We start from the raw sequence: 21,281 nt of genomic DNA, 5'->3' as shown, positions 1-21,281 counted from the left end.
CCCTTTCGAAGTACTGGTCAAATACTAAAGTTGATTCTTCTCTTTCTCCTGTTTTTTCTTTCTGGGAGAAATCAGCTATGGTCAGACCTAGAGAGATGGGTTCACCATGTATATTGATGGAATTCCTACTATTTTATCAACCTTTTAGCATTTAAACTGGCCATGTCCACACCAAATATTCTACTAGTTTTATATATTCAAACTGATCAGATCTAGCCCTTCATACTTACCCCACAATGCTGTTTTAAAAATAAACAATCATTGAAATCTTATAAAAATGACATTACAATCCTTTGCCAAACTTTAAGATTTTTATCTTACACTTTATAGTTTTGTTACAAACATATGATTGTCTATTATATATACTGTTCCTCACACTTAAGGACCCTCCTCCTCCTCAAGATCATGATCTGACAGTTTCCCTTTAGTTTTGGATTCAGTTAGCTATGTATGAGAACAGTTGTACCTGTTTAATGATCGAGAGTCTTTACTGGTGGTGAGTGAAACATCTGTCCAAGTGTAGCAATTAATCTTCAATACATTTGTTAAATTATCCACTCTGTTTATCAGTGTCGAGTTCTTTCCATGGTTTGTCAGATGCTTTATCTTTAAAGCCGCGTAAACAAAACATCACCCACATATACACACACTCGTATACACATAAGTGAAGATTTGTTTCTGCTTTGTTCCTTTCTAACTCAATTAAATAGACCAATGATGCAAGGGGATCAGCTGTGTGCATATGGTCTCTTTTCTATTTGATTGACAAAGTGGTATTTGTCTGTAAAGAATACGCATACATATATACATGCATATAGACATGCATGCACACGTATTCCATATATATGCATACATATATACAATCATACATCCACACACACACATATATATATACGTGTTTGTGTGTGCGTAGGTACATATTTACAGTGTATAAAAAAATAAATTGTAGCATGTTTCACTTAAATACATATTGTTATATATTCATTTACACTAAAATGACATGTTGTTTAGTTGCAGGTCAGCCCTTGAATGAGTAGACCTGTCATCAAATGGTTTATTTTTCTATATATAATCTTTGTGTGTGACAAATGTGCAGGTGCAATAAGCACTAAAAATGCATAGGCAATAGACTCCCTCAAATGCTTGAGGGAATCGTTAGAAGTGGTAGATAGCTTGTTACCTAGGCGACCAAGTTAGCAATGGAGGAGGAAGTTGTGAAAGTGTAGTTGCTAGAATAAGAATGGGCTGGGTAAAGTTCAGAAAGATTCTACCTTTGTTGGTAATTAAGGGCCTCTCCCTCAGAGTGAAAGGTAGATTGTATGATGCCTGTGTATGTACAGCTATGTTACATAGCAGTGAAATATGGACTTTAATTACAGAGGACTTGCAAAGGCTCAAAAAAATGAAGCTAGCATTGCCCTGCTTGATTGGTAATGTCACTGTACATGCACTACAGAGTGTAAATGATTTAAGAGGAAAATTGGATATAAGGGGTATCAGGTGTTCTAGAGAGAAAACTTCGCTGGTCTGCTCATGTGATGCGTATGGATGAGGACAGCTCTATAAAGAAGTGCCGATCTCTAATTGTGGAAGAAGTAGACCCAGGAAGATGTGGGACAAAGTGGTGAAAAAGGATCTTCAGATGCTGAGCCTCACTGAGGAAATGACAAGAGATTGGGAGATGTGGTGGTTTTCTGTACTTGATAAGTCATGTCAAGCTAAGTAAAATCGCTGTCTTCCACACACTCAGACTGGTCCTTTCAGATGCTGGTACCTCTTAGAAAGCAGCTGTGTCAGTGCTGTATTAACACACCTGTGTCAGTGCTGCATAAGCACACCCTTGATGTTATCATGTAAAAGGCACCCAGCACATTCTGTAAAGTAGTTGGCATCAGGAGGGGCATCCAGCTGTAGAAATATCATGACAGATAATTGGAGTCGGTTCAGCTGACCAGCTCCTGTTAAGCTGTCCAACCCACGCCCGCATGGAAAATAGACATTAAATGATGAGGGTGGTTACAGATGATCTATCTGATGTTTGTTTAGCTGGTTGCGCCTGTCTGACGTCTGTTTAGCTGACTGCATGTGTCTGACGTCTGTTTAGCTGACTGCATCTGTCTGACGTCTGTTTAGCTGGCTGCATCTGTCTGACGTCTGTTTAGCTGGCTGCATCTGTCTGACGTCTATTTAGCTAGCTGCATCTGTCTGACGTCTGTTTAGCTGGCTGCATCTGTCTGACGTCTGTTTAGCTGGCAGCATCTGTCTGACATCTGTTTAGCTGGCTGCATCTGTCTGACGTCTGTTTAGCTGGCAGCATCTGTCTGACATCTGTTTAGCTGGCTGCATCTGTCTGACGTCTGTTTAGCTGGTTGTATCTGTCTGACATTTGTTTAATTGGCTGCATCTATTTGATATCAGTTGTCTTCCTCCCCTCTATCTCTATGTGGTAATCATCCATCTGTTCCCTCTTTCCTAATCTACTGGCAGTTGACAACATACCTCATGTTCATGTGATATTTCAAACTGCTGTTTAGCAATGCTGAATAACATACACCTCCAGAGACTTTTAAATATTGTGCTTGAAATAAACTGTAAATGCTCAGAAAATGGTGAACATCTCTATCATACCTTGTACAGCAGTGTAACAGACATTATTCTAAATGTCCATAATATATATTGTATGTCAGTAGAGTAGACACAATTCACATCTTTAAGTAGATCTGTGATTTTCTGTTCCTCTTCTTCCCTAGGTTGGCAAAGGTACTTCAACCATGACCACCCTACATTTTTGTGTATCAGAGACTTTGTTCAACAACATATTGTTTTTCTTTTTAATACTGTATAGTATGATTTTTGAGAATGATTAACTACTGTCTCTAGCAGCTTAAACTACCACATAGTGGTTGACCGTCTTTGTTACATATGCTGAATTGAGTTCCTGCAAAATGTATTTGTTTGAATTGTCGTTGCTTACCATACTATAATGGGGACGTCTGTGGGATCATTTGGCCTTCTAGAAATGTCATCCAGATCTTTCTGAAATTCCACTGGACTTTTAAAAAGAATGGATACATTGAATAATGTAGTTCTAGATACTGTAGGTCTGAAATAAAACTAGAATGGTCACTGCTGAAACATTTGTGGTCATAGGTCAGCTGGAGTTAGGCCAGCTTTAGATTGAGCAACAGTAACAACATTGGCATCTTATTTGCTGGTCCTGGTAGAAATAGCAGCAGTCAAACATTTATGACATCACATGTCTTAAAAAGACAAAAGGATGCTTTAGATAATGTAGTCAAACTCTCTATATGTGTGTTGTAGTTATGTGCATAAATACATAAACGTTTGACTGTTCAATTCTTACTATAGCAAAGAATATGGAGTCTGTTATGTGTAGCTATGTAATTAAATCTACACAATACTTTCACACAGGTATCTTAATGAAGCACTGTTAATTGGAAAGATGCATTAAACTATAGTATGAATTTAATTACGTACCTTCTGTCTCTGTCTGTCTCTCTTTCCCCTCTCCCTCTCTCTTCCTTACTGTCCCTTGACTGTCTACTTTGCAGCATCCATCTTCATTTCTTCATGTCTATCTCCATATCAAATGTCTCTTTGTGATTTACAAATTTGACTGATGATGATGGTTATACATTTATACACACATACACTCACACATTCTTATCTAGAATTATTTTGTTTTCATTTGCAAAGGTAATTGGAGAAACTTGTTAGAAATTAATTTGTTAGCTCAGTGGTAAAAGTATTTTGGATCTTTTAAAAATTTGGCTTTATTGCTTAATTGACCTCAATACATTAATGAAATAAAATGTATTTTCTAATGCATTTTATTGAAGAAAGCAAGCCAAGCTGATCCTAATGCTATCTGAAATCAGAACATAATGATTTTGATTGAGGCACAAAGCTTGTAATTTTGAGGAGAGTGAGAACAGTCGATACCATTGACTCCACAACCCCTGAAAGCTAGAAGCAACATTGACCTCTTGACAATTTGAACTCCAAACATAAAGAACTGAACAATGTGCTAATGAAAGTGGCGAGCTGGCAGAATTGTTAGAATGCCAGGTGAAATGCTTAGCGGTATTTTGTTTGCCGCTACATTTTGAGTTCAAATTCCGCCGAGGTCAGCTTTGCCTTCCATCCTTTCGGGGTCGATTAAATAAGTACCAGTTACGGACTGGGGTCGATATAATCAACTTAATCCATTTGTCTGTCCTTGTTTGTCCTCTCTGTGTGTAGCCTCTTGTGGGCAGTAAAGAAATAGGTATTTCGTCTGCTACTACATTCTAAGTTCAAATTCTGCCATGCCTTTCATCCTTTTGGGGTCAGTTAAATAAGTACCAGTTATGCACTGGGGTCGATGTAATTGACTTAGTCCCTTTCTCTGTCCTTGTTTGTCCCTTCTATGTTTAGCCCCTTGTGGGCAATACAGAATTAAAAACATGTTAATGATTCTGCCATTTCTCTAATAATATTAATAATTCCTTCTTATTTTGGTGCAGGGTTAGCATAGGGTTAAGTGGATTACATTGACCCCAATACTTGATTGGTACTTGTATTTTTTTTACCCTGGAGGGATGAGAGGAAAAGATTACTCCAGCGAAATATGAACTCAGAATGTAATGAGCCAGAAAAAATGTCGCCTTAATGATAATAGTAATAGTAATTTCTAACACAGGTACAAAACCACAATTTTATGTAAGGATACACTTATTTTATTTACCTGAGAGGATAACTAGCAAAGTTGACCATAGGAAAATTTGAACCCAGAACGTAGATACCATAAAAAAATAAAACTTCAACAAAATACTTTAAAGAAGGGCAGTTGGGAAATCCTCAAACTACTTCAATGAAAATGGGGAATAATTGTTCTCTTTCGGTAACAAGCAGGAAACCTAAGACTAATTGAATTATGTCAAGTTAAATATTTGGTAATAGTAGTTGTAGTAGCAGTAAAAGATGGAAATGTGAGCTTGTCTCTATAGTGCTACCCTCAACCTCTTTCTCTGACATTATCATCAATCCAACATTAGCAGCTCTTGACCTTCTTTATCAGATATCATCTGATCAACATTTGTTGAGTTTTTTCTTCTCAGGGCATTCTTAAGAGGCCTCCATCCACCACTGTTATTGGATTAAATGTTTTCAGAAGTGCAAGGTCATAGAGACTATGCTAGTTGGTTTACACTGGAGCTTCTGTATTGGAACGATCTGCTAGAAATAGTAGCTAGCATTTTATTGGCAGTATACAACAGACAACGTGGTCTAAGAAAAAGTGTGTGAAAATGAGTGGATAGCCAAAACTAGGTTAGAATGCTTCAATCATATTCTACTTGATTAAGGTTGACCAGGATAGGGGATAAAAATGGAAAGGAATTTCATTTACTGCTCTTTCCACTCTCAAAATCTAATCCCTTATATTGCTGTTAGAAAAGAAAATAATTGAATTCCTCCCTCTCACTCCCTCCCATCTCCCACCCCCTCCAGTTATTGCATTTGTTATTGCATACCACACCAAACTGAATGGCATGTTGCATAATTATCATTTGTTCAATTATACATGTGCTTTACTGCAGCATTTTTTTTTCTATATAAATGTTTCCAACTTCCTATATTTTCTTCTCTTACAATCCCCACCTTCCAAAAAAAAAAAAAATCTGAGGCTTCTCTTGGCCACATAAGTAATAATTATCTATCAGGGTGTTTCATTGCAGCACATCAAGTGTTTATTTATAAACTTGATATTTTACATTTACAATGACTCTCTTCTCTCTTAAGTGGAAAGTTTATCTAATTTTCTAATAGCTGTGTGTGTGATTTTGCTCTTTATGTGCAGAATATATGTTACATATCTAGTAATTGTCTTATACATTTATTTCAATTTTATTCACTTTATCATTTGTTCTATTGGAATTTCCATTTCTTTTTGTAATGTAGTTCATCATAGAGAAAATGTTTGCTATTGTGAATTCTAGTGAAATAGGGGAAATCTGCACGTGAGTGCATGTGCTGAATTGATTTTTTTTTCTTAATAATGAGTAAAAATGAAAAGAGAAAACATGTATATGAAGCTTGAAATCTGAAATATTTGAAATGAAATTAATTCCATTAACATCCATTCCTTGTAAATTGTCAGTGTATGAGAAATTGTGACATGTTACATGCATTGTATATAAAAGACATGAGGAAATGCTGCTACAATCACTTCTTAGTTTAGTGCATTTATTGAAGTAATTACAGCAGTTAGACTGGGAATATAGGAAATGTATAGCTTCTGAAAGGCTGCTTTTATGTGTGTGGCAGTACCTGTCTCTAGATTGAAACTGGGTCTCTGCATTGAGTAAAATAATGCTGTATAAGACAGCTCTGTTTCAATCACCAAATAACAACTGTGAATGATCTTCTAAGAGGATGCATAATTTTAACTGTGCTAGCATTTCAAGAGTGGTATGAACTAATGATCTGAGAATTATAGGCTGTGTGTAGCTGGCTGATTAAATTGTTTATTACATTCAGTTAGGAATCTTATTTCTGTAATTGAGCCAATGTTCTGCTGTTAAAGGTATTGATTAGCACATTTTACATTACTAAGACAATTTGATAAATATATGTGTTCTTGTTTGATGTTAGGTTGTATATTCTTCTACAAATGTACTATTGTAAATATTCTTTTCAATAAATAGTTACTTAGAGAATAATGAATGTTTTTGTCTATAATTATTTAGATTTATATCCTTAGCAAACATCTTGTAGAATAATAATCTGCTGATTTTTTTTTTGTAAGTCTTCAAACATTTTGGTTACAATATTCATATAAAAAAATATTTCATCAAAATATTTTCCATTTTAAATTGACATTTATTTAGTAACTAACAATGTAGTGTACTTTAAAAGCATAGTAGCCTGAGTATGGCAGTGGGAAAAGTTCATAGACCCTATTACTTTTGCTGCTAAACACACACACACACACACACACACACACATACACTCTCTCTCTCTCTCCCTTCTACAAGTGAATATTTGTGTATGTTGCTTATGTATGAATGAAATGTTTAGTGTTATGGTAGCAAAACTTGGGATTGTGAATGCAGATAATGAGAAAAGGTTGGAAAGTAAGATTTAAGCATTCTTCACAGGGTTCATAATGTCACTGCATGAACAACCAAGCACAAAAAGAATAACTGGCTATGAGAGAAAGAAGAGGAAGCTGGTAGAAACATGTAGTGCGTATGGAAAATGACAGTTGAATAAAGAAATGCCAAGTTATCTAAATTGTCAAAACCTGTAATAAAGGAAGACATGAGAAGAATTAGTGAAGCATATTAAGATGATCAAGGTTCTGCAAGTGATAAAATGCAAAACTCTGAAATAGACTTGTTCAACCCATGCAAGAATGGAAAAACATGCAAAATGATGATGATGAATTTTCAGTCATATGTGCACTTTGTACAGGGGTTGGACAAAATAATGGAATCACCTTAAAATTTCAAACAAATTTATTTTAATATGAGGTAGGACTGCCTTTGGCAGTAATTGCAGCTTGAATTCTATGAGGTGTGGACTCCTACAAAGTTTGAATTGCTTCCAAAGGAATTTTTGTCCATACTTCAGCTAAAACAGTCTCCAGTTCTTGTAGTGATGGTGGTGGAGGATATTGACTCCTTACTTGTTTTTCTAAAATGCACCATAGATGTTCAATAATATTGAGATCTTGGAACAGTGGTGGCCAGATAAGATGTTCAACTTCACTAGAATGTTCCTTGTATCATTCAGTAACAACTTTAGCCATGTGAATTGGTGCATTATCATCCTGAAAGATTGTGTATCCCTTCAGAAACAGTTCTGCAACCATAGGATGAATTTGATCTGATAAAATGCTTAAATAGTCTTGACTATTAATTCTCCCATGAAGGGAAACCATTGGGCCAGCGGATTTCCAAGATATAGCCCCCCCCCCCATCCAGATCATCACGGATCCTCCTCCACGTTTAACAGTTGGAAGAAGGCAGTCTGGGTCAAATGCTTCCACATGTATACTCAATTTGTGGTTGGAAATAGGGTAAAAGATGACTCGTTTGAGAAAATAACATTCTTCCACAGCTCTGGGGACCAATTCTGTAGGTTTTACTCCACTGTAAACGCTTTGCAACATTCGTTTTTGAAAGTAGTGGTTTTCTGATTGCAGCCCTCCCATGAAATCCGTCTTTGTGCAGCTCCTGGCACACAGTTTTTGTGGAAATTGGGTTCTCGAGTTGGTCATTAAGCTCTGCAGTAATTTTGGGAGCTGTACTTTTGTGATCCTTTATAACAATTCGCATAAGAGTCCGACAGTCCCTATCTGAAAGTTTTGATTTTCTTCTGGAGTTTTGTTTTGATGAGGAGGTTTTTACCTCTTCTCAAAGACTCATTTCTTTCGGGACAGTACTTCTTGGTACACCAAGCATTTTGGCTGTTCTCATTACGCTAGCGCCTGCCATACAAACACCAACAATTTGACCTCTTTGAAAGTTCGATAGTTCTTTCATTTTAATGAATTTTAACTACTTTTTTCTGATGATATCTGAAAAGAAACAGAAACTTTAGCAAAACATATTAAGCAACACTAATGATAAATCAAAAAGCATAAAAATAAACAAGCTTTAACGGTTTTATAGATATTTCAAAATTATGATGCTAGATGGTTCCATTATTTTGCCCAACACCTGTACATCTGTTTTTCCATGCTATCATGGATTTGATGAATATATTATTGAGGCGTTGTTTTATAGCCAGATACCCTTCTTGTCACTAACCCTTACCTATTTTTCAGGTAAGAGATTCACAGGGGAAGTGACAACAACAACAATGCTCATTGTTCATAACTTTCATAGAACACAAGTATAAACACACACATAATGGGCTTTTTTTCATTTTCCACTACGAAGTTCACTTAAGCAGTGGGTGTAAACCTGAAACTACATAGTTGAGAAGTGAAATTAACTTCACTTGCCCAGTGGGACTGAATATATATGATGTAGCAGTATTATGCCCTCTATCTTAACTTCAGTCATTCAGTTTTTAGAATTAAATCCTGTGAGAGGCAATTTTACTGCTTTTACATGAATTTGTTATTGATAAATAAGTACTAGTATGTTACTGGTACTCTACCAACTATATCTCCTTCTTTAAGAAAAGGAAAAAGCCATGTACTTAAAAGAAATCCTTGTACTATCTCTGAGCCCGTGCTACTCAAAGTGGTGTTCTGCGGACTGTCACTGGTCCGTGAGCCAATAGCTGCCGGCACATGGCGAGTTTCCAGAAAAGAAAGAAACATAAAACGCTTATGTAATAATGTTGTATTTGTTTAGAAAATAAATATAAGCTACAAAAAATTGTCAACTTTTATTATATTACCGAAGCTAGGTAAATAAAACCTTTGAACAGAGATTGTCGGAAGCGACACCTACTGGTTGGCTACGCTGCATTGAAAAGGGGCAATACCCCGAAACGCGTCTGTAGCTGCCGGCCAAGTAGTGTGGAGCGACTGACCTCCTTGTTCAAGGTTATATGGATCAGATGTGTATCAAATAGCTAACTAAGGCGATGGCCTCATGGAGCTAATAAGCGGTCAGCTTTTTTCTTATTTTTATAAGAATGCCATATTAGTATGGCGATAACTAATTTTCCGGGAACGCTGCCGTTGTTCTCTTTTAGAGAGACTTAGTAATTTTAATATTTCTATTATTGAAAACAAGTGGATGTATCCACCGAAGCTAGGTAAATAAAACCTTTGAACAGAGATTGTCGAAGCGACACCTGGGTTTGGCTACGCTGCATTGAAAAGGGGCAATACCCCGAAACGCGTCTGTAGCTGCCGGCCAAGTAGTGTGGAGCGACTGACCTCCCTGTTCAAAGGTTATATGGATACAGATGTGTATCAATAGCTAACTTAAGGCGATGGCCTCATGGAGCTAATAAGCGGTCAGCTTTTTTCTTATTTTTATAAGAATGCCATATTAGTATGGCGATAACTAATATTTTCCGGGAACGCTGCCGTTGTTCTCTTTTAGAGAGACTTAGTAATTTTAATATTTCTATTATTATATATATTGTTTCCTGTATAAATTAATATTAGAAAGAAATATTACCAGTCCCTGGCACATTGGAAAAAAAAGAAACTGCTGGTACGGCACATCAGATAGTTTGAGAAGCACTGCTCTAAGCTACATAAGCATATGCATTAATGTTAAACTAATACTGATAATCTATCTATATAGATTATACATATTTGTATAAACACTTCCTTATCTATTTTACTGTAAATGTAACTGTTTGTTAAACTACAAATTACACTTAAATATAGATAGCTTTATAAATCACAATTGGTTTTGTATACATTTTTATATCAAGAAGTAATGTGTGTCAGAGAAATTAAAAATGTAATTTCCTATTATCATGTCCTCCAGTGAATATGCTAAATATCAAAGGTGTAGCTGTTTTCTTTTAATATACTTGTTTGTTTGTTTTTTTGTACTGTTAGCTAAATTAGCTTTTGTTTAAATGTTAAAACTTGATGATTAAAAGGTGTTATGCAAAAGACAGTGTAATTTTAGTCCTTGTGACTATTTTTATTGATAGAATGATTAAGATGTTTGTTTAGAAATTTTGTCTGCCATGTAATTTAGTGTGTAAGGCTATCTAGGTCAGCTTGTAACCAAAATCGCTGTCAATTGATAAACATCAAAATCATTGTAGACATATTAATAATAATAATTATGTGTCTCTATATTAAAAACATGTACTGTGTAATGTTCAGCATTATTGAAAACTTAGATGAAGAAAAATACCTTTACTTGCAAAATAAATGATAAATACAGTAGAGAATATTGTTTATTACATACAAGTGACTTTGGAATGACATTGTAACATCTTGAAATTTGTAGAATCTCCTGATAAAATTTCTGTTCAGAGCAGATATAGAAATATCATATAATATTGATTTCTTTTGATAAACGACAAGGCCAGCATTTTGTAAGGGAGAGTTAGGCAATCAATCCAGTTGATCTCAGTACATAGACTTCATTGTGTGTGTGTGTGTGTAAGATTTATTTAATATTAAAATCATTTAAGGTTTGAATAATTCTTATAGAGAAGTTGAATCGGGTTACTTTTTGCACATCTTTGGAATTTATCAATTTAGTTTATATGTTATCACAGGACTCTGATAAAAAATAATAATTATCGTTTGACATTCATACTCTATGCTGACATTGGTTAAATGATTTGACAGTAAATGATGGGTCCGAAGACTGCATCATGCTCTGATATCTGCTTTGGATGCCCTTAATGCCAACCACCTTACAGCATGTACTAAGTGCTTTTTGTTCATGGGACTAGCAAGGTTGCTATACGGCCTACAAGACCAAGATCCTTTTCATCTGAGTAGAACCACAGTAAAGGGAGTGGCGACTTTATGCTGGAGATGAGGGGTTAAAGTGTGAGAAAAAATGACTTAATAAAATATATGAGAAGTTTGCTAGAAAAATAAAAGATACCTGATACAAGATTCCTTATGCAAATTATTTGTTTGTATCTACTAAAAGAATAATTAGTTTTGCAACATAGAATAACATTGAAATTAAGAGGAAATGAAAATATCAGCAAGAATTGTGCTACTAAATTTCCATCAATTTAAAGAGTGTCAAAATGGTTGGGTTGTATACTTCTTTGACCTAAATTCTCTTACGTGGTGGTGTGGTGACAATATAATGATGTTATTGGGGATGAGTGAAAAGCAACAAGGATTGAGGAGTCTACTCATTTAAATGTATTAATAGGATAATTAACTTAACAGAAGAATAATTAGTAAAATGGTTGAATAGGAAAACCTGTGGGGGGTCTTCAGAGTTCATTGCTAATCTAATTGAAGGCATCAATCAATTTAGGAATCAGTAGTTATTAATTTTAACTAATCAGATTATTAATAAGTTACATGATTAGCTTCAATTTTCTAAGTACCGATCACTTGATGTCTTTAAAAACTGTAAGTGCAAAATAAATCTCAGGAGCTAAAGCTGATGCATTGGAGGAGGGAAATAGAAGTAATTAATAATAATTGGTTAATGAAGGTATTTGAGAACAAATCACTGATGATGTTTTAAGTTTTGGTTTTCTTTCATCTGTCATTTCTGTTAGCATCCATGCTTATTTAAAAATCATAATGTTTTGGTTAATGTAAAGTTTCTGTATTTCTAGCAATATTGTTTGTTTGAAGAATATTAGAAAACAAGTAACTTTATAGCCTTATAGTCTGGTTGGCAGTGAGACAGGGAGAGTAAACAATGGTGGTGAAGGCCACATATTCAAGGTTAGAATTAGTATGAACAGTTTACATTTTGTGAGAAATTTAAAGATGAATTTGTTTGTCCTTTTCTTTGATAGCAGCCATGAGAATATTTTAGAATCTTATACGACTTGATAAACTATGTACTCACTTGTGTCTAACATGTCTGTAAACATAGAACCCAATCAAAGGTTGCTCTGAACTCCAAATTTTAGATATTTCAGCTGCATGGTTATTGTGAACAAACAACTTATGGTACAAAGTTACTGTATTTACTCATGTATAAGTTTTACTATTTTCTAATTGCTTTTATCTAAAAAAAAAAAAGCTGGGGTGCAAATTAATCCCAGGACAAAATTAAAACTATAAAGGGAAAAAATTTAGTACCAAAGTTTCACACTACATTTAAGGTGTGATTTACACATGAATAAATTGCTCAAACAATTAAGTGCAGTGTGCATATGTTATTGTCTCAACTTTCATTGTTCAACTGGTATACAACTTGTTTAATTTGTTTTGGTGTTCTGTCATTATAGAAAAACTAAACTTTATTTGCAACTGTTTTACACTGATGTTTTGTGATATAACCTCCCTGAATTTCTTCCCCAGAGTACCCTTAAATCATTGCTGTAATTGATGATTGTATGGAGAGACTTTTTAAAATTACTACCTGCTCAAATTCCCTAGTTAATAGTATGATCTATCAATCTGTTAGTTGAGTACTTCTAAGTAAAGCTTTAAATGTCTCTCCTTATCACATATTTATTGTCTGCTCTGAACAGACTTTCCTTAGTCTCCTATGCCTCGCTATCACTGAATAGCAAACACTGATATCTTTTATAGAATATAGCCATTCTGAAGATTTATTTTTTCCTCAAGTCTTCCTTATATTGATTATTTACTTCCCACATCTTTTTACTCATGTCAAATTCATTTTACAGACAACTGGTATATACTGAACTTACACTTAGCCATAATAAAATCTGGTACTTTAAAATGTAATTTTCCAAATTGTATAAATCAGCAGAAGTAAATATGTGAAGAATATCTACTAAAATATCTCCTATATGTATATAACTACAAAATAATAGCATTGTATAACAAAGGCATTGGCTGCAGTATGCATGAGAGATGATTGTACTGGTAATTCATACATATTGAATAAGAAAGTGCAGTGAGATGTACCAGTAGAACGAGCATACAACAAATTATAATAATGATGTCTATCAAATAGAATAAAATAAACAACAATTTACTAGCATTTCTCTTTTCTGAAAACTGCTTCAACTTTATGTTCAGTGAAGTATAAGCATCACTGTTCTCTTCCTCTAGAATTAAATGAATCTTTCTTACTGTTATTGAAAATGTCAGCAATTCTGTGGATATAATTTGACTTTCTCATTAAAGTGCTACAAAACAGTCACTCTGCTGAAAATATAAAACTGTAAACTAATGATGTATAAAATATATAGTGTGTGTATGTATGTGTACATAAATGTGTGTGTTTATGTATATTTGTGCATCTGTATTAGTATGTGTATGTATATTTGTGCATCCATATTATTATGTCATGTATATTAGTGTGTGTGTGTGTACATGTATTCATATTTCAGTGTATGTGTGTATTTATGTGTATTACTACATGTATCTTTCTGTATTCTTTGTGTATATGTTTCAGCGATGACTTGTAATTTATTAATTTGATTTTTTTCTTCAGTCAAATGAATATTTATAGGTTAATGTTTCAATTGAGTAAAAGCAGCTGTAAAGATGACTGGTATTTATCTAGATAGAGCAATATAATCTGCTATTGAAAGATTATGATGGTATCTTGATAATGGTCAAGAAAGAGATAGTGGTTTTCAAATATATTGTTTAAAGCCATTGTTCGTTATGGGACTGAATTACACCATTATTCATGAATTGGGCAATCTGAAGTAACAGTCTTTGGTTTCTTGGTAATTAGTTATTAGTTTCACTCTAGATTAAATTGTCTACTATCAAATTTTTGCTCTATGTATGAAATGTGTCCCTGCAAATAGAGAAATGTCTTAAATGTGGTTGTTGAATTTATATATATACATATCTGACAATTCTTCCAAAACTCTGTTTTTATACAAGAAAAAGAAATAGTAGACAGCATAATTTGGAATGTTGTAATATTAAGAGAAGCAATGGTTGCCAGAAGAAATTCTTTTGCTTTCTGCAACATGGAAGTGATAAGGTGAATTAATTTTGTAGATTGCCAGTTTGGCAAACCAAAATCAAAAAAAAAAAGATCATATATCTCCTTGAGATTTGCAATATATTATTATTGACCTTGTATTTCTATTTCTCAAGAATATATCTGGAAATTGGGTAAGTTGGAGAATTTACTGATGGAGTAAGGAAAGTAGACATTATGAAAGATATAGTTAGCTATTTGGAAATTTAAAACATAGCTCATTTAAAGATAATTTAATCTTCTCAACCACTGTGGCTTTTTTTAAAGTGGGAATTTGTTTATTGGCTAATTTAGGTGAATTGCTCATCTAATAAGAAGGAACAGCCTATTACTTATAAATTTCTTGGACAGTGAATAAGCTTAAGTTCAGAGATGTAACACTGGAAGAATTTTCTATACTATTTAGATTGGTCATGTTAAAAATTTGGTAGGAATCTTAATACTGTGTATAGTTACAGTGATAACATTGGAAGAATGGCTTGCACTATTTCAAACTGTCATAGTCAAAATCCTGTTGTGTTTAATTTTGCTTTCTGTTCCTTTAGATCTTATAAAATAAGCAACAGTAATTTAGAAAAGTTGAATTAAATGATGTCCATTGTCATGAACACTGGATTTGAAAACAGATCAGCCAAATGTAAACTTTTGGAGTATACTTTGGAAACATGTAGAAGCTTAGACATTTTGAAGAAGCTTTGTGGATTAGAGCTATGAATCTAGCTTATTTTAACAAGTATTGGAAGTTGTCAATAGGGAACTGGAGAATGTCTACATATTGTGTAGTATATATAGTCAATGAATATAAACATTTTGCTGATCTGGGAGTCGAAAAGTCAACCAAAATAGGTTTAAAACTTAAACCAGTGATTGCAGACCTATGGAACAGCAGCAGTGATACATGATGGACTTAACAATATCATGTTATAAAAAACTTGTCTATAAACATTTAGCCAAAACTAAATTATACAAGGGGTTACCCAAAAGAAACTAGAATTTTGCAATATTATTTTCTTTGCTTAGTTTTACATGTTTACACTTTTATTGCCTTCAAAGTATTCTCCATCTGAAACAATGCATCGGTCCAGACACATTTTTCACTGTTCAAAGTAGTCTTGGAACTCTTGCAATTTGATTCCTTTTAATGTCACCGTTGTCTTTTTTCTTCACCTCTTCCACAAAGCAAAGCATTTTCCTGTAAGGACTGTTTTCATTTGAGGGAACAAAAAAAAAGTCACAGGGAGCAAGATCAACTTCTAACTGTTCTTTCAGTTCATGACACACATTCAATCGTGACTGGTTTTGATCTTCCGTGAGCAAGTGAGGCACAAATTTTGCTGAAACTCCTTTCATTTGAAATTCCTGACACACCAGTCATGTCAAGTTCGTCAATTGTTCGGCGATGGTCCTCCAAGATTAGTTCATGAATTTTAATGATGTTTTCATTTGTTATGGAAATCAATAGCCACCCTGAACAAGGTTGGTCTTCAAGCAACAACTGACCATTCTTAAAGCATGGAAACCACTTGTAAACTTGTGTATTGCTCATGACAACATCCATGTAAGTTGTTTGAAGCATGATAACTGTTTCGGCTACCATTTTCTCCAGCAGAAAACAAAATTTTACAGAAATGCACTGTTCCTTCATTTCAGCTATCACTAAAATTGACGAACAGTGGAGAAGAACTGCAAAACAAAAACACACCGTGTAACAGTATGCCAGTTAGCAGACTGATGCCTGAGGGTTGCATCAAGTGACTTCTAGCAATGGAAGCCTCAACTACCACAGGCTTGTCCCACAGATATTTCCGGTTACTTTTGGGTACCTCCTCATATGTTAAGTGACCCTCCTATAATAGGCATTAACATTTTGATATTCCAGACTGAAAAATATTTTCCATCACTAACTTCTGATTGAAACTAAAATAGAAAAAAATAAATTTGAAGTGAGATTTTTGTTTGTGTTAGGGAATCTTTTGTTAGAACATTTTACGAGGTCTGAAGTTTTATATTTTGTCTGTGTGGTAAGTAGCTTGCTTACCAGCCACATGGTTCTGGGTTACATCCTCGTAACTTAGCGGTTTGGCAAAAAAGACTGATAGAATAAGTACTAGGCTTACAAAGAATAAGCTCTGGGGTCAATTTGTTTGACTAAAGGCGGTGCTCCAGTATGACCACAGTCAATTGACTGAAACAAATAAGAGAGTAAAAATAAAACCTATTAAAAATGGCTAATTTTCTTTTTAATGACAAAATGAAAATTATTTGAAGCTATGAGAACATGAATGTAAGAATGACTACTTCCCTCTACTAAACTCAAATTTCTTTTATTTTGCAGGTAAATTATGAAAGTAAAATGTAGAAGACAAGCTGTCATCTAAAGTGACTTGAAGGTGAGTATTTTAGTTAAGTAAAAAATTTTATAATTTGTTACAAATTTTTTTAACAAAAGTTTTAAAAAGAAAACCGCAGAAGGGATGACTGATATAAAATTATAGAATGAAATTAAAAGCTCATTAAAGAAATAGTGCGTGTGTGTGTTGGAGGATGGTGTTTCCATAGAACATCTGCTTAGTTGTTTCTTCCCTTTCATTCCACAAGATGAGATGAGATGGGATGTGTTCAGTTGATAATCTGAATCATTGAGTAGGATTACATGAACTGGAAAAGGAATTCTAAGGGGAATTAGTTTTCATAATGGAAGGTACATGTTTACTGAAGACTTTATGGGTAGAGATAATTTGGCTTGGCAAGGTGTTGTATACTTTATTGGAATAGAATCAAATGATTTATAAAAATAGAAACTAACACAATAGCTTTTCAGTAGGTCAGAAACAAAAAAACTTATCATAGTGAGAGAATTTGTCACTGAAGCAGGTGGCTTTTCAGTGAATATGATTGCACACAAGCATGTTGTGTGTATTTCTCTGTTTCAGCCACAAGTTTTTAGATCTATTTTTCAGGATTCACATGAGTGAGTATAGGGTAAAATTATGGGGGACAGTTATTTTTTCTTCATCTAGATTGCTCTTTAAAAAAAAAAAAATGTGCAATAGGAGTGGCATATACTTTCAGCTTAGTAAACTTATGAAGCACGAATGTGTGCGAGTTTATGAATATTTTCTTTTAGTGCTAAGTATGTCACTTTTCAAAACATTACAATGAGTCATACCCTCCACCTTTTAAATGTTTATCTCAAAAGGCTCTGTTACAAAAAAGCAGGTACAATCAACTATCTTAACATACTACCTCTATTCAGGGATTTACATTCCTGTTTTAGCTATTTTTCATTGCACTTTACATGATGACGCCTAATCTGTTACATTCCTTCTCTAATCAATAGTCATTATCAATCCATTTTTCTATACTGGCATGCATTGGATAGATATGTTCCATTACACTTTCAAGCAGTCTTTCATCACCCGATACAAACAATGGAGAAAATCATAACCATTGCAGCTTAAATTAGATGTATTATGATTGTGCCTCTAGCACTAGAGAAGTTCTGTGTGGAAGGACTAAAGTCTCCAGGCAACCCATTGCTATATTTATAAATATAGTGTTAATTTATTTATCTCATCATTTGTCTTCAGTTTTCTGATTGTATAAAATTTTAACTATGGTGGTAATGACAATGACAAAGTATACTACATTATAGCTGCTGAAAACTGATTGGCATTCTACATAACATTCACCCATTCCTTTGTTTTTTTTTTTACTGGGCCAAAGTTAAAATGGCACAAGATATCTGAACTTCAACATTCAAAGTACAATTTATATATCACTATAATGAAGCAATAGACAAATTTTGTCAGTACAATTAAACATTTTTTTTTTTTGTAATGTCTCAACTGGTGGATGTTTGTATGGTGGAAAGAAACTGATCAACAACTGCTACATTTGCAGAACATTGTTCCTTTTCCTTATCAGATAAAAAGCAATCTCATTGTATCAGTCCTATTCTCTCTTTGCATTACTGTAAAAGTTCCCACTGCTATGAACTAATATTTACTGCCCCTATCTAATCCTTCTCTATTGTGGTTTACTAAAAAAACACTTTTCCTAATCCTTACACTCCAGAAATGCATTTGTCTGGATCTCTCTCTTGTGTTGCTCCTGCATTCCCTATTTGTCATTAACTTTCAACAGCTAAAAGTTGAACATAAGCATTTAAGAGGCCTGACCATCCTCATTAGACAGAGAAAAAAAATTGAAACTGGTAAATGTGTTTTGTGAGAGGTGATGTAATTAGTGAATTAGGAAGAATAAATATTTTACTCAGTTTAAAATATTTTCCCTGTATAATAGCCAGCTTCATATACACTGAGTGGGGCATTAAGATCTCCCACATTTTGAATAGATATAAAAAAGGAACACAAATATCTAGGTAAAAACTGATTATATTTCTAAAAAGTACATAAATAAATGCTTTTGTTTTAATGAGTTTTGTTGTCAATATATTGAAGTTGTTCCATAGAACTGTTAGAACTTCAGAAAATATGGCAGCAGTAAGAGCATCCATTCAGCAATTGCCAAAGTATTCTGCTTTAAGTATAGCATAGCACTAAGAATATCAAGTTGGAGCTTGAGTGGGGTTCTGCATGCTGATTTGAAACTGCATCCTTACAAGATGAAGTTGGCTCAAGAATTAACTGAGACAAATCATAACTGCAGAGCTATATGTGAAAATATTCTTGCACAAGTTCCCACAGTAGCTGTTGTTCTGAGTACTAATGAGGCTCACTTCCATATCAATGGAGCCACAAACAAGCAGACTTTTTTGCTACTGGGCTGAACATAATCCTCATCAACTCTACCAACAACCATTTCACTCTCATGTAACTGTTTGGTGTACAATTGCTGACTTTGATGTGATTGGCCCATGCTTCTTTGAATAAAGGTGGTGCAACAATAACTATTACATCTAGTTAGTAGATTGAGATGTTGGAGGCCTTTCTGTGCACCAAACAGGATGATTTGGATACAGAATGTGTGGTTTCAACAGGATGGGGCCACAGCTCACACAGCATGACATTTGCTCAGTGTTGAGGGAAATGTTTCTCTTTTAGGAGGAGATGTGGGGTGGCTGGCAATATCACCAGATTTAAGCCCTTGTGACTTTTTCCTTTGGGGATACTTAAAGAAAAAGGTTTTCCAATACTGTCCTGGAACTCTTGAGCGTTTGAAGGAAAGGATCAAAGAGGAAATCAACGCAAATCCACCTTGGATGACACTGAGTCATGGAGAACTTTCAGAAATGACTCCATCAATGTATTGCCAACAATGGCTGCCATTTGTCTGATATGATTTTTAAAATTCATAAAAACAATTGTTTTTGATGTACTTTTTAGAAATATTATCAGTTTTTTCCTAGATAGTTTTTTTTTTTAATATCCATTCAATATGTGAATGATCTTTGTGTATGTGTGTTTATAATGCTTATAAGCAGAAAACAGGCATGTTAATCAATGCTTGATAGGACATACATGCATTTCTGCATGTAATTTTTTCAGCGTTTTACTGAAACACATGTATGTCCTATAAAGCAATGAATAACATGTATTTTCTCCCTGTTATTATCATTTGTATTGGTCCATATCTTGCACACCAGCCTATCCAGAGGTTGATGTCCCATGTTGTACTACACTGGACACTGGATGGAGTGTGGAACCCACTACTAAACCCAATTTTTGGTTGTTGCACTTTACTGTGCCCTCATTTTCGGTGTGTTTGTGTGATGCATGAAGGGCTTAGTTGTTACAGTGGTGGACTGCTGACTCAAAGTTCATTGGTTACACCTAGTTGTAATGAATTTATTGTGTTGTGTTTTAAAATAAGCATATTACATTCTTTCATCAATTTAACTGACTGCCATTACTTCACAACTTTGGGAAGAATTCTCCAGAAACCACATATGTGAATAATTTACTTAATACTATGTTATCACGATTGTATACCAACACATATCTTTACCCTGTGTTCAAGTCTGTAACTCAGTTTTATTTCATTTCCACTTAGTAATTTTTAATGAAAGCATGAATCTCACAGCATATTCTATCTACAAGTCAAGTCACTAGGTGCCAATATAATAAAATCAATGCTATTGAGATCTTGGCTTTGCCAAATAGGGAGGTCTTGTTGAGTAGATATCTTTAACAAGACATTATACTTGTGGCCTCAAGTGCCAGTAATATTGTTACCCACCTCCCTTGTAGGTTGTTTGGAGTTGAAGTATTTTCTGTTCCTAAAGGGCAAGTTCATTGCTTAGGATGTCTATTATACTGTACCCAACTTTGTGTTGTAATACTTGCTCAACACTCCTGCTATCTCCTTCATACATACCTATTTATTATACATTGAATCTTGCTTGCAATGTTACCCAGCCAAACTGGCACATACTGGGAAAATACTATGAATTAAAGAGTAGTTGTATACTGTCAACTTAACGTGACAGTCCCATAAAGGGAATCACACCACTGCTATTTAGCCCTAGGTATCATCCACGCTTCCTGTCGGTCTTGACACATTTCCTGTGTCCTTATGTTTACAAAGGGGAGACAAGCACCCCCCTCCAGCTAAGCCTGCATCCAGAGATATGTTTCTGAGTCTTGCTCGTCATCAGTCTGGAGTAGCATGGCTTGCTAGCTGAAGATACTTGTCTAGACTTTGTAAACATATATAATTTCAGTGGAGTAAATTCACTGATCACAAAAT

General features: G+C 34.4%; 1 protein-coding gene across 14 annotated transcripts in view; it reads left to right on the top strand.

Annotated features, from left to right (window-relative positions):
• The window catches only part of LOC115220700 (serine/arginine repetitive matrix protein 2), a 128,381-nt gene that overhangs the window by 9,519 nt on the left and 97,581 nt on the right, over nt 1–21,281 (top strand). For all 14 annotated transcript variants that reach the window (XM_036510380.1, XM_036510377.1, XM_036510375.1 and 11 more), the window contains exon 2: nt 16,906–16,960. The gene's annotated coding sequence lies outside the window, so the exon portion shown is untranslated. The remainder of the gene's footprint in view (nt 1–16,905; nt 16,961–21,281) is intronic.

The sequence above is a fragment of the Octopus sinensis genome, linkage group LG17 (assembly GCF_006345805.1).
Source record: "Octopus sinensis linkage group LG17, ASM634580v1, whole genome shotgun sequence".
Lineage (NCBI taxonomy): Eukaryota > Metazoa > Mollusca > Cephalopoda > Octopoda > Octopodidae > Octopus > Octopus sinensis.
Note: the sequence above shows the minus strand (reverse complement) of the source record. Positions and strands in the feature narration are given on the sequence as shown.